Genomic DNA, 14,533 nt, shown 5'->3' on the forward strand with positions numbered 1-14,533 from the left:
TCCGACCCCTGTGCGGGGTCGGCCATGCGGTACGCGACTTTCGCGCCAAAGTCGCGTTTCAATGACGCGAAAAGCGCCATTTCTCAGCCAATGAAGGTAAACGCAGAGTGTGGGCAGCGTGATGACATAGGTCCTGGTCCCCACCATCTTAGAGAAGGGCATTGCAGTGATTGGCTTGCTGTCTGCGACGTCACAGGGGCTATAAAGAGGCGTTCCCGCCGACCGCCATCTTACTGCTGCTGATCTGAGCTTAGGGAGAGGTTGCTGCCGCTTTGTCAGAAGCAGGGATAGCGTTAGGCAGGGTCCATTAACCACAAAACCGCTTGTGCTGCAGCGATTTGCACTGTCCAACACCACCCTCGGTGTGCAGGGACAGTGGAAGTTTTTTTTTTTTTTTTTTTCCCCTCAGCGCTGTAGCTCATTGGGCTGCCCTAGAAGGCTCCCTGATAGCTGCATTGCTGTGTGTACGCCGCTGTGCAAACCAACTGCTTTTTTCAAAGCACAAATCCTCTTGTTCCTTCCTTTCTGCACAGCTATCTTTTTTGTTTGTCCACACTTTTTATTTCATTTGTGCATCAGTCCACTCCTTATTGCTGCCTGCCATACCTGGCTGAGATTACTGCAGGCAGGGAGATAGTAGCTGCCTGCCATACCTGGCTGAGATTACTGCAGGCAGGGAGATAGTAATTGTAGGACATTCCCTGTTTTTTTTTTTTTGTTTTTTTTTGGTGGGAGATTAAGATTGGCAATTTGGCATTTCTGCTAGAGTGCCATCCCTGTGTGTGCCATCTCTCTCACATAGTGGGCCATAGAAAGCCTTTTCATTTTTCTGTATTTTTTTTTGTGGGGTGTATAAATTCTCCCTGATAAAAATACAGTGGGAGATTAATATTGGCCTTTGGGCTTGTGTGCCAGTCCTGAGTGTGCCATCTCTCTCACAAATAGTGGGCCATAGAAAGCCTATTTTATTTTTTTTTGGGTTTTATAAATTCTCCCTGAAAAAAAGGGAGATTAATATTGGCCTCTGGGCTTGTGTGCCAGTCCTGAGCGTGCCATCTGTGCCAGCCCTGAGCGTGCCATCTCTCTCACAAATAGTGGGCCATAGAAAGCCTATTTATTTTTTTTTTTGGTTTTATAAATTCTCCCTGAAAAAAAGGGAGATTAATATTGGCCTCTGGGCTTGTGTGCCAGTCCTGAGCGTGCCATCTGTGCCAGCCCTGAGCGTGCCATCTCTCTCACAAATAGTGGGCCATAGAAAGCCTATTTAATTTTTTTTTTGTTTTATAAATTTTCCCTGAAAAAAGGGAGATTAATATTGGCCTCTGGGCTTGTGTGCCAGTTGTGAGCGTGCCATCTGTGCCAGTCCTGAGCGTGCCATCTCTCTCACAAATAGTGGGCCATAGAAAGCCTATTTAATTTTTTTTTTGGTTTTATAAATTTTCCCTGAAAAAAGGGAGATTAATATTGGCCTCTGGGCTTGTGTGCCAGTTGTGAGCGTGCCATCTGTGCCAGTCCTGAGCGTGCCATCTGTGCCAGCCCTGAGCGTGCCATCTCTCTCACAAATAGTGGGCCATAGAAAGCCTATTTATTTTTTTTTTTGGTTTTATAAATTCTCCCTGAAAAAAAGGGAGATTAATATTGGCCTCTGGGCTTGTGTGCCAGTCCTGAGCGTGCCATCTGTGCCAGCCCTGAGCGTGCCATCTCTCTCACAAATAGTGGGCCATAGAAAGCCTATTTAATTTTTTTTTTGTTTTATAAATTTTCCCTGAAAAAAGGGAGATTAATATTGGCCTCTGGGCTTGTGTGCCAGTTGTGAGCGTGCCATCTGTGCCAGTCCTGAGCGTGCCATCTCTCTCACAAATAGTGGGCCATAGAAAGCCTATTTAAATATTTTTTTGGTTTTGTAAATTCTCCCAGAAAAAAAGGGAGATTAATATTGGCCTCTGGGCTTCTGTGCCAGTCCTGAGCGTGCCATCTGTGCCAGTCCTGAGCGTCCCATCTCTCTCACAAATAGTGGGCCATAGAAAGCCTATTTTTTTTTTTTTTTGGGTTTTAGAAATTCTCCCTGGAAAAAAAAAGGGAGATTAATATTGCCCTTTGGGCTTGTGTGCCAGTACTAAGCGTTCCATCTCTCTCTCTCTCTCAGTCAGTGGGCCATAGAACGCCTATTTTTGGTTTTATTTGTTTTCTAAATTCTCCCTGAAAAAATCATTTTATTTTATTTGGTTTCTAAATTCTTCCTGATAAAATCATATTTTTTTTATTATTTTTTTTTCTAAAGTCTCCCTGAAAAAAAAAAAAAAAAACAGTGGGAGATTAATATTGGCCTTTCTGCTTGTGTGCCAGTCTTGACTCCTGGGTGCGTCATCTCTCAGTCAGTGGGCCATAGAACGCCTATTTTTGGTTTTATTTGTTTTCTAAATTCTCCCTGAAAAAATCATTTTATTTTATTTGGTTTCTAAATTCTTCCTGATAAAATCATATTTTTTTTATTATTTTTTTTTCTAAAGTCTCCCTGAAAAAAAAAACAGTGGGAGATTAATATTGGCCTTTCTGCTTGTGTGCCAGTCTTGACTCCTGGGTGCGTCATCTCTCAGTCAGTGGGCCATAGAACGCCTATTTTTGGTTTTATTTGTTTTCTAAATTCTCCCTGAAAAAATCATTTTATTTTATTTGGTTTCTAAATTCTTCCTGATAAAATCATATTTTTTTTATTTTTTTTTTTTCTAAAGTCTCCCTGAAAAAAAAAAAAAAAAAACAACCAAAAAAAACAGTGGGAGATTAATATTGGCCTTTCTGCTTGTGTGCCAGTCTTGACTCCTGGGTGTGCCATCTATCTCTCTCTCTCTCTCTCTCTCTCTCTCTCCAATTGTGGTCCATAGAAAGCCTATATTTTTTTTCCTTGATTTGGGTTCTAAAATCTACCAGAGAAAATAACTACATCAATCATTGGTAGAAAAATATTGGCCTCTGGGTTTGTGTGCCAGTCCTGACTCCTGTGTGCGTCATCTCTCAGTCAGTGGGCCATAGAACGCCTATTTTTGTTTTTATTTGTTTTATAAATTCTCCCTGAAAAAATCATTTTATTTTATTTGGTTTCTAAATTCTTCCTGATAAAATCATATTTTTTTTATTATTTTTTTTTCTAAAGTCTCCCTGAAAAAAAAAAAAAACAAAAAAAAAAAACAAAACCCCCCAAAAAATGGGAGATTAATATTGGCCTTTCTGCTTGTGTGCCAGTCTTGACTCCTGGGTGTGCCATCTCTCTCTCTCTCTCTCTCTCTCTCCAATTGTGGTCCATAGAAAGCCTATATTTTTTTTCCTTGATTTGGGTTCCAAAATCTACCAGAGAAAATAACTACATCAATCATTGGTAGAAAAATATTGGCCTCTGGGCTTGTGTGCCACTCCTGACTCCTGTGTGCGTCATCTCTCAGTCAGTGGACCATAGAACGCCTATTTTTGTTTTTATTTGTTTTATAAATTCTCCCTGGAAAAATCATTTTATTTTATTTGGTTTCTAAATTCTTCCTGATAAAATCATATTTTTTTTATTATTTTTTTTTCTAAAGTCTCCCTGAAAAAAAAACAAAACAAAAAAAAAAAACAAAACCCCCAAAAAAATGGGAGATTAATATTGGCCTTTCTGCTTGTGTGCCAGTCTTGACTCCTGGGTGTGCCATCTCTCTCTCTCTCTCTCTCTCTCTCCAATTGTGGTCCATAGAAAGCCTACATTTTTTTTCCTTGATTTGGGTTCCAAAATCTACCAGAGAAAATAACTCCATCAATCATTGGTAGAAAAATATTGGCCTCTGGGCTTGTGTGCCACTCCTGATTCCTGTGTGCGTCATCTCTCACTCAGTGGCCCATAGAAAGCATGTAGTTTGTTACATTTGTTTTCTAAATTCTCCCTGCAAAAATCTATTTTTTTTTTTGGGGGGGGTTTCTAAAGTGTTCCTGAAAAAAATAAAAATAAAAAAAAAATAATAGTGTGACATTAATATTAACATTTGTGCTTCAGTGACAGTCCTGCGTGTGGGGCATCTCTCTAATTTGCAGCCACCAAAAAAAGAGTGTGTAACATTGGGCCTGATTTTCGCTGTGGTCTCACCAACCTGTAAAGGGGTAGCTAAATCATACTGAAGTTATAGCTCACCGTGTAAGTTGTGTGACTGCAACAAATAACGTTAGTTTGGTTACGTTTTTAAAACAATGAGGAAGTCTAGTGGAAGAGGTCGTGGCCGGGGGCGTTCATTGTCAGCTGGTAATGAGGGTAGTGGTAGTGGTGGAGCATCAGGTGGTCGTGGGGAAAAAAATATTGCACCTAAGTCTGGAGCTGTGGAGCCAGGTTCGTCGTCCGGCTACACAAGGCCTCGAACGCTCCCTTTTCTGGGATTAGGAAAACCGCTTTTAAAGCCGGAGCAGCAAGAGCAAGTTTTGGCTTATCTTGCTGACTCAGCCTCTAGCTCTTTTGCCTCATCTCGTGAAACTGGTAAAAGTAAAAGCAGCGCGTCGTTAGTGGATGTTCACGGTCAGGGACAAGTCACTTCCTTGTCCTCTTCAGCAAAAACAACAACAGAGAAGAATGCAGCAGGCGACACAACGGGTTACTCCATGGAGCTCTTTACACATACCGTCCCTGGCTTAGAAAGTGAAGCAGTTAACAGTCCATGCCCATTACAAATTGAATCTGACATGGAGTGCACTGACGCACAGCCACAGCCAGACTACTATGCTGGTCCTTTGACTCAGACCACAACATTGCCCTCGCAGGGTGCTGATCAAGAATCAGACCCTGATGAGACTATGTTGCCCCATCACGAACGCTATACCACCGAACGACACGGTGACACAGACGAAGTTGCGCAGGAGGTACAAGAAGAGTTATTAGATGACCCAGTTCTTGACCCCGATTGGCAGCCATTGGGGGAACAGGGTGCAGGCGGCAGCAGTTCTGAAGCAGAGGAGGAGGAGGGGCCGCAGCAGGCATCAACATCGCCACAGGTTCCATCTGCCGGGCCCGTATCTTGCCCAAAACGCGTGGCAAAGCCAAAACCTGGTGGAGGACAGCGTGGCCATCCGGTTAAAGCTCAGTCTGCAATGCCTGAAAAGGTATCCGATGCTAGAAAGAGTGCAGTCTGGCATTTTTTTAAACAACATCCAATTGATCAGCGCAAAGTCATCTGTCAAAAATGTTCTACTTCCTTAAGCAGAGGTCAGAATCTGAAAAGTCTCAATACTAGTTGCATGCATAGACATTTAACCACCATGCATTTGAAAGCTTGGACTAACTACCAAACGTCCCTTAAGGTTGTTGCACCCTCGGCCAATGAAGCTAGTCATCAACGCAACATCCCTTCCGGCAGTGTAGGACCACCATTTAGCGCACCACCTGCTGTATCTGTGCAGGTATCTTTGCCAGGCCAAAGCAGTCAGGGTCAGGGAATCACCAGTTTCGTAGTAGGAAACACTGCATCTAGGGCACCGGCGGCAACAATACCATCTCCCACCGTCTCTCAGTCTGCCATGTCCACCGGCACCCCCGCTAGTTCCACGATCTCCAGCTCTCCAGTCCAGCTCACCCTACATGAGACTATGGTTAGAAAAAGGAAATACTTAGCCTCGCATCCGCGTACACAGGGTTTGAACGCCCACATAGCTAGACTAATCTCGTTAGAGATGATGCCCTACCGGTTAGTTGAAAGCGAAGCTTTCAAAGACCTGATGGAGTACGCTGTACCACGCTACGAGCTACCCAGTCGACACTTTTTTTCCAGAAAAGCCATCCCAGCCCTCCACCAGCATGTTAAAGAGCGCATCGTCCATGCACTCAGGCAATCTGTGAGCACAAAGGTGCACCTGACAACAGATGCATGGACCAGTAGGCATGGCCAGGGACGTTACGTGTCCATCACGGCACACTGGGTAAATGTGGTGGATTCAGGGTCCACAGGGGACAGCAAGTTTGGGACAGTTCTGCCTAGCCCACGGTCTAGTAAACAGTTGTCTGTAGCCGTTCGCACCCCCTCCTCCTCCTCCTCGTCCTCCTGCAGAAGCAAGAGCTCGTCCACAGACCGCAGTCGCACAAACACTCCATCCGCACCTGCCACTGTTGCACACCAGGTCTCCCATTATGGGGCAGCTACTGGCATACGTCAGCAGGCTGTATTGGCTATGAAGTGTTTGGGCGACAATAGACACACCGCGGAAGTTCTGTCCGAGTTCTTGCAGCAAGAAACGCAGTCGTGGCTGGGCACTGTAGATCTTGAGGCAGGCAAGGTAGTGAGTGATAACGGAAGGAATTTCATGGCTGCCATCTCCCTTTCCCAACTGAAACACATTCCTTGCCTGGCTCACACCTTAAACCTGGTGGTGCAGTGCTTCCTGAAAAGTTATCCGGGGTTATCCGACCTGCTCCTCAAAGTGCGTGGACTTTGCGCACATATCCGCCGTTCGCCTGTACACTCCAGCCGTATGCAGACCTATCAGCGTTCTTTGAACCTTCCCCAGCATCGCCTAATCATAGACGTTGCAACAAGGTGGAACTCAACACTGCACATGCTTCAGAGACTGTGCGAACAGAGGCGGGCTGTTATGTTTTTGTGGGAGGATACACATACACGGGCAGGCAGTAGGATGGCAGACATGGAGTTGTCAGGTGTGCAGTGGTCGAAGATTCAAGACATGTGTCAAGTCCTTCAGTGTTTTGAGGAATGCACACGGCTGGTTAGTGCAGACAACGCCATAATAAGCATGAGCATCCCCCTAATGCGTCTGCTGATGCAAAGTTTGACGCACATAAAGGATCAGGCGTCTGCACCAGAGGAAGAGGAAAGCCTTGATGACAGTCAGCGATTGTCTGGTCAGGGCAGTGTACATGACGAGGTACCGGGCGAAGAGGAGGTGGAAGATGAGGAGGATGATGGGGATGAGTATATTTTTAATGAGGAAGCTTTCCCGGGGGCACGGGAAATTGGTGGCGTGGCAAGGCCGGGTTCTGGTTTTTTGAGGGACACAAGTGACGTAGATTTGCCTGCAACTGCCCCTCAACCAAGCACAACCGCAGATTTGACAACGGGAACTTTGGCCCACATGGCGGATTATGCCTTGCGTATCCTCAAAAGGGACACACGCATTACAAAAATGATGAACGATGACGATTACTGGTTGGCCTGCCTCCTTGATCCTCGCTATAAAGGCAAATTGCAAAATATTATGCCACATGAGAACTTGGAACTAATATTAGCAACAAAACAATCAACTCTTGTTGACCGTTTGCTTCTGGCATTCCCTGCACACAGCGCCCGTGATCGTTCTCACACGAGCTCCAGGGGCCAGCAGACCAGAGGTGTTAGAGGGGCAGAAATCAGAAGTGGCGTTGGCCAGAGGGGTTTTCTGACCAGGTTGTGGAGTGATTTTTCTATGACCGCAGACAGGACAGGTACTGCAGCATCAATTCAAAGTGACAGGAGACAACATTTGTCCAGTATGGTTACAAACTATTTTTCATCCCTTATCGACGTTCTCCCTCAACCGTCATTCCCATTTGATTACTGGGCATCCAAATTAGACACCTGGCCAGAATTGGCAGAATATGCATTGCAGGAGCTTGCTTGCCCGGCAGCTAGTGTCCTATCAGAAAGAGTATTCAGTGCTGCAGGTTCAATACTAACAGAAAAAAGGACTCGTCTGGCTACCCAAAATGTAGATGATCTAACCTTCATTAAAATGAACCACAACTGGATTTCAAAATCTTTTGCCCCACCCTGCCCGGCTGACACCTAGCTTTCCTATGAAAAGGTCTTGCCTGTGGACTATTCTGAATGACTTTTCCAATCTCGTAATTTTCTTCACCTGATTGTCCAGCATACGACATGTTTCCACCTCACGAAATGGCCAAACTCCCCACACGGGGCCGTGCTATCGCCACTTTGCGCTTGGACCCTTGAGAGTGCTGTTTGTCTGAAGAGGTGGGTGTGGCCGCTTTTGGTCGACGGCACTGCCACTGGGTCCCTCATAGTACAATAAAGTGTCTCTGGCGGTGGTGGTGCGCACCCAACGTCAGACACACCGTTGTAATATGAGGGGCCCTGTGCCTGTACCGCCGGCCACAAGACAGTTCCCCCCCCCAGCTCAAACAGTGCTCTACCACTAGCAAAATTATCTCTCACAGCTTCACCAATGTGTAGTCTAGGCGCTGACATCCTTCAATGCCTGGCACTGACAATACCATTGTTTTGACATTTTTGTTATGTTAGGCCTTCGAAGCCTGTCTGCGGTCCCTTCTTTCTACAACTACTACACTGACCAGGCCACTGCTGGCCGTGTTACCCTGGAACCAATTTAAAAGTGCCTACAGTCAGCCCAATTTTGTTATGTTAGGCCTTCGAAGACTGTCTGCCGTCACTCCTTCCACTAGACTTCCACTGACCATACACTGCTGCCCATGTACCCCTGGAACCAATTTAAAGTGCCTACAGCCAGCCCAATTTTGTTATGTTAGGCCTTGGAAGCCTGTCTGCGGTCACTCCTTCCACTAGACTTCCACTGACCAGACCACTGCTGCCCGTGTACCCCTGGAACCAATTTAAAAGTGCCTACAGCCAGCCCAAGTTTGTTATGTTAGGCCTTCGAAGCCTGTCTGCGGTCACTCCTTCCACTAGACTTCCACAGACCAGACCACTGCTGCCCGTGTACCCCTGGAACCAATTTAAAAGTGCCTACAGCCAGCCCAAGTTTGTTATGTTAGGCCTTGGAAGCCTGTCTGCGGTCACTCCTTCCACTAGACTTCCACTGACCAGACCACTGCTGCCCGTGTACCCCTGGAACCAATTTAAAAGTGCCTACAGCCAGCCCAAGTTTGTTATGTTAGGCCTTCGAAGCCTGTCTGCGGTCACTCCTTCCACTAGACTTCCACAGACCAGACCACTGCTGCCCGTGTACCCCTGGAACCAATTTAAAAGTGCCTACAGCCAGCCCAAGTTTGTTATGTTAGGCCTTGGAAGCCTGTCTGCGGTCACTCCTTCCACTAGACTTCCACTGACCAGACCACTGCTGCCCGTGTACCCCTGGAACCAATTTAAAAGTGCCTACAGCCAGCCCAAGTTTGTTATGTTAGGCCTTCGAAGCCTGTCTGCGGTCACTCCTTCCACTAGACTTCCACAGACCAGACCACTGCTGCCCGTGTACCCCTGGAACCAATTTAAAAGTGCCTACAGCCAGCCCAAGTTTGTTATGTTAGGCCTTGGAAGCCTGTCTGCGGTCACTCCTTCCACTAGACTTCCACTGACCAGACCACTGCTGCCCGTGTACCCCTGGAACCAATTTAAAAGTGCCTACAGCCAGCCCAAGTTTGTTATGTTAGGCCTTCGAAGCCTGTCTGCGGTCACTCCTTCCACTAGACTTCCACAGACCAGACCACTGCTGCCCGTGTACCCCTGGAACCAATTTAAAAGTGCCTACAGCCAGCCCAAGTTTGTTATGTTAGGCCTTGGAAGCCTGTCTGCGGTCACTCCTTCCACTAGACTTCCACTGACCAGACCACTGCTGCCCGTGTACCCCTGGAACCAATTTAAAAGTGCCTACAGCCAGCCCAAGTTTGTTATGTTAGGCCTTCGAAGCCTGTCTGCGGTCACTCCTTCCACTAGACTTCCACAGACCAGACCACTGCTGCCCGTGTACCCCTGGAACCAATTTAAAAGTGCCTACAGCCAGCCCAAGTTTGTTATGTTAGGCCTTCGAAGCCTGTCTGCGGTCACTCCTTCCACTAGACTTCCACAGACCAGACCACTGCTGCCCGTGTACCCCTGGAACCAATTTAAAAGTGCCTACAGCCAGCCCAAGTTTGTTATGTTAGGCCTTGGAAGCCTGTCTGCGGTCACTCCTTCCACTAGACTTCCACTGACCAGACCACTGCTGCCCGTGTACCCCTGGAACCAATTTAAAAGTGCCTACAGCCAGCCCAAGTTTGTTATGTTAGGCCTTCGAAGCCTGTCTGCGGTCACTCCTTCCACTAGACTTCCACAGACCAGACCACTGCTGCCCGTGTACCCCTGGAACCAATTTAAAAGTGCCTACAGCCAGCCCAAGTTTGTTATGTTAGGCCTTGGAAGCCTGTCTGCGGTCACTCCTTCCACTAGACTTCCACTGACCAGACCACTGCTGCCCGTGTACCCCTGGAACCAATTTAAAAGTGCCTACAGCCAGCCCAAGTTTGTTATGTTAGGCCTTCGAAGCCTGTCTGCGGTCACTCCTTCCACTAGACTTCCACTGACCATACACTGCTGCCCATGTACCCCTGGAACAAATTTAAAAGTGCCTACAGCCAGCCCAAGTTTGTTATGTTAGGCCTTCGAAGCCTGTCTGCGTCCCGTTCTTTCAACTACAACTACACTGACCAGGCCACTGATGGCCGTGTTCCCCTGGAACCAATTTTAACTTGCCTACAGCCAGCCCAATGTTAGGCCTTTGATGCCTGTCTGCCGTCACTCCTTCCACTAGGCCTCCACTGACCTGTCTATTGCTGCCCGTGTACCCCTTGAACCAACATCATTAAATATAAAAAAAATTAATTTGATTATAAAAAATAAGATCGTGTTGAGATCTCAAATGCAGACATTTTAACAATCAAAACAAACACACAACAAATATCTGGAACTGTACTACAAAGGTCCAACAGCTACAATTTCTTTCTCCTGCAAGAAGTTAACTGAAAGTTTTTTGGAGTTGTTAACACAGATATGGCATCCACCGAGTGTTGTCCTGTCGCGTCTCCTTTAAATTATTTCCAATAAGATGTTAAACTATTAATTTAATAAAATCAATAATTAAAAAAATAATTGAGTAAGTCAAAAGCACATTGCAAATAAACATTAATTACAAATCAAGAAGCATGGCGCGTCCGAGGGTGAGTAGATACCGAATAAGAATATAATCGCCCTCGGACGCGCAATGCTTATTTACAACAGCCTTCCATCCTAAGAATCAGCCCTTCCGTGGTGTAGAGAGAGGTTGTGTTACACTCCAAGGTGTTCCCCAGGTTGCCTTTCCTGAGCTTCGATCTTCCGGCTCTCGTTTAGTAGCTGTTGGAAACTACGCTGCATTAGGCCTACTAATTGTGTATGGGTGAAACAGTGGCGCATCTGCGGTCCCTCCTTCCACTAGGCCTCCACTGACCTGTCTACTGCGGCCCGTGTACCCCTTGAACCAACCTAATAAAATATTTAAAAAATTAATTTGATTATAAAAAATAAGATCGTGTTGAGATCTCAAATGCAGACATTTTAACAATCAAAACAAACACACAACAAATATCTGGAACTGTACTACAAAGGTCCAACAGCTACAATTTCTTTCTCCTGCAAGAAGTTAACTGAAAGTTTTTTGGAGTTGTTAACACAGATATGGCATCCACCGAGTGTTGTCCTGTCGCGTCTCCTTTAAATTATTTCCAATAAGATGTTAAACTATTAATTTAATAAAATCAATAATTAAAAAAATAATTGAGTAAGTCAAAAGCACATTGCAAATAAACATTAATTACAAATCAAGAAGCATGGCGCGTCCGAGGGTGAGTAGATACCGAATAAGAATATAATCACCCTCGGACGCGCAATGCTTATTTACAACAGCCTTCCTTCCTAAGAATCAGCCCTTTCGTGGTGTAGAGAGAGGTTGTGTTACACTCCAAGGTGTTCCCCGGGTTGCCTTTCATGAGCTTCGATCTTCCGGCTCTCGTTTAGTAGTTGGTGGAAACTACGCTGCATTAGGCCTACAAATTTGGTATGGGGTGTAGAGACAGGTTGTGTTACACTCCAAGGTTTTCACCAGGTTGCCTTTCCTGAGCTTCGATCTTCATGCTCTCGTTTAGTAGGTGTCGGAAAGTAGGCTGCATTAGGCCTACAAATTGGGTATGGGGTGGAGAGAGATGGTGTGTTACACTCCAAGGTGTTCCCCAGGTTTCCTTGCCATTGCTTCGGTCTTCCGACTCTCGTTTAGTAGTTGTAGAAAAGTACACAGCATTAGGCCTACAAAATGGGTATGGGGTGGAGAGAGATGGTGTGTTACACTCCAAGGTGTTCCCCAGGTTGCCTTTCCTGAGCTTCTATGTTCAGGCTCTCATTAAATTGTGGTTAAATGGAACAACTGCATTTGGCGTACTAGTTGGTTTGGGGCCTACTATCGGTGTCTGCCACTCCTTGCTGTTCTCCTGGTTTCCTGTCCTGAAATACCATTTTCAGCCTCTCGTTAAGTAGTTGTTAATGTTAGACTGCATTTGGCCTACTAGTTGGTTTGGGGCCTACTATCGGTGTCTGCCACTCCTTGCTGTTCTCCTCCACTGAACAAAGCTGTGCCGCCTGTTTACTACGGTTGCCAATTTTGAACTGCATTTCGACTACTTACTGATTTGGCCCTACTCTCTGTGTCAGCCTCTCATTCCAGTTGTCCTCCACTGCAATGCCCCCTGGTTATTCCTGTGTTACCAATTTTGAACTGCATTTAGCCCACTTTCTTCTTTGGGCCTATATCTGTGTTTCCACTTCATCGTGCCCATTGCCCAGCCAGTGATAGATGAGTCTGCTGGTACATTGACCCATAACGCAACATTCCCCGTGCACGCTACACAACAACATTGTGACCCTGCTGAAAGTCAGGTTGCTCTTCCCGCATACCATACCACCTTACACGGGGACAAAGAGGAAGGTGCAGATGAAAGTGCAGGTTCCTTCATCAGGTGGGGGGAGGAATACTAGTTGGCGACGTCACTGGCACAGGGCCTCTCATAGTACGCAAAAGTGTTGCTGCCGGTGGGAGGCGCCCCCGCCGTGCAAACACACCGCTGTACTTTGAGGGGCCCTGTGCCAGTGCCAATGCCAACGAGTGGGCCCCCCCTGCTTGCTCAGGTTCACAGCACTTGCAAAGTTGAAATACTTACCTCTCCCTGCTCCACTGCCGTGACGTGGTCCAGATTTCCTGGGCCCACTAATTACTTGAACCAGCCCTACCCCCCACAACTTTAGCCAAATGACCCCCAATTTCAAATGCCTTCCAATTATTATAAGGTAAATTACGCTTGACAAGCTTCATTAAGAAGAATGGATGGTTTTGACATTAAAATGGGCACTCTAGGTGTTTTCCTGGCCCCCACTCACTGCCGACTATGCTGCCCCATTGACTTGCATTGGGTTTCGTGTTTCGGTCGATCCCGACTTTACGTCATAATCGGCCGATTTCACTCGACCCGACTTTGGACATAGTCGGGTTTCGCAAAACCCGGCTCGACTCTAAAAAGGTCAAGGTCGCTCAACTCTACTCTGCACCGTTCATTATTGCCCCATAGCTGTCATATAGTGCTCTGCACAGTTCATTATTGCCCCATAGCTGTGCCATATAGTGCTCTGCACCGTTCATTCTTGCCCCATAGCTGTGCCATATAGTGCTCTGCACCGTTCATTCTTGCCCCATAGCTGTGCCATATAGTGCTCTGCACCGTTCATTATTGCCCCATAGCTGTGCCATATAGTGCTCTGCACCGTTCATTCTTGCCCCATAGCTATGCCATATAGTGCTCTGCACCGTTCATTTTTGCCCCATAGATGCTCCATATAAAGCTCTGCCATTGCTGCTGCTGCAATAATAAAAAAAAAAATTCCATACTCACCTCTCTTGCTTGCAGCTCCCGGCGTCTCGTCCCGGCGTCTCTCTGCACTGACTGATCAGGCAGAGGGCGCCGCACACACTATATGCACCATCGCGCCCTCTGACCTGAACAGTCAGTGCAAGAGGACGCGAAGACAGAGCGGCGCCCGACGTGTGGAACGCGGACAGGTGAATATAAAATACTCACCTAGTCCCGGCGCTCCTGACGCTGCCCCTTCCTGTTACACTGTCTTCGGGTGCCGCAGCTCTTCCTGTCAGCGGTCACTGGCACCGCTCAGAGGAATGAATATGTGGCTCCACCCCTATGGGAGTGGAGTCCATATTCATTTCTCTAATGAGCGGTCCCACGTGACTGCTGAACAGGGGAAGAGCTGCGGCACCTGGAGACAGTGTGACAGGCAGGGGCAGCGTCAGGAGCACCGGGACTAGGTGAGTATGCCTCAGCGCCCTCTCCCCCTCACCCGCCGACCCTGCCGCCCACCGTGACTCGAGTATAAGCCGAGAGGGGCACTTTCAGCCCAAAAATTTGGGCTGAAAATCTCGGCTTATACTCTAGTATATACTGCAATGCCGTAGTATTGTAGTGCATAGCATAAATGATCAGGCGATCACAGGTTCAAGTTCCCCAAGAGGACTACAAATAAAGTAAAAAAAAAGAAAGAACCGCAGAGGAAAAAAGAAAAGTAAAAAACTAAAAAAAAAAAAAAACGGAAAAGGCAGAACACACAAACTAGTTAATAAACAACATTTACTACATATAATAATAATCTTTATTTTTATATAGCGCTAACATATTCCGCAGCGCTTTACAGGTTGCACCTATTATCATCGCTGTCCCCGTTGGGGCTCACAATTTAAATTCCCTATCAGTATG

General features: G+C 46.6%; 1 protein-coding gene across 4 annotated transcripts in view; it reads left to right on the forward strand.

Annotated features, from left to right (window-relative positions):
- The window catches only part of SPPL2B (signal peptide peptidase like 2B), a 98,000-nt gene that overhangs the window by 58,233 nt on the left and 25,234 nt on the right, over positions 1 to 14,533 (forward strand). The window lies entirely within an intron of this gene.

Source organism: Ranitomeya imitator, chromosome 1 (genome assembly GCF_032444005.1).
Source record: "Ranitomeya imitator isolate aRanImi1 chromosome 1, aRanImi1.pri, whole genome shotgun sequence".
In the NCBI taxonomy this organism is placed as follows: Eukaryota; Metazoa; Chordata; class Amphibia; order Anura; family Dendrobatidae; genus Ranitomeya; species Ranitomeya imitator.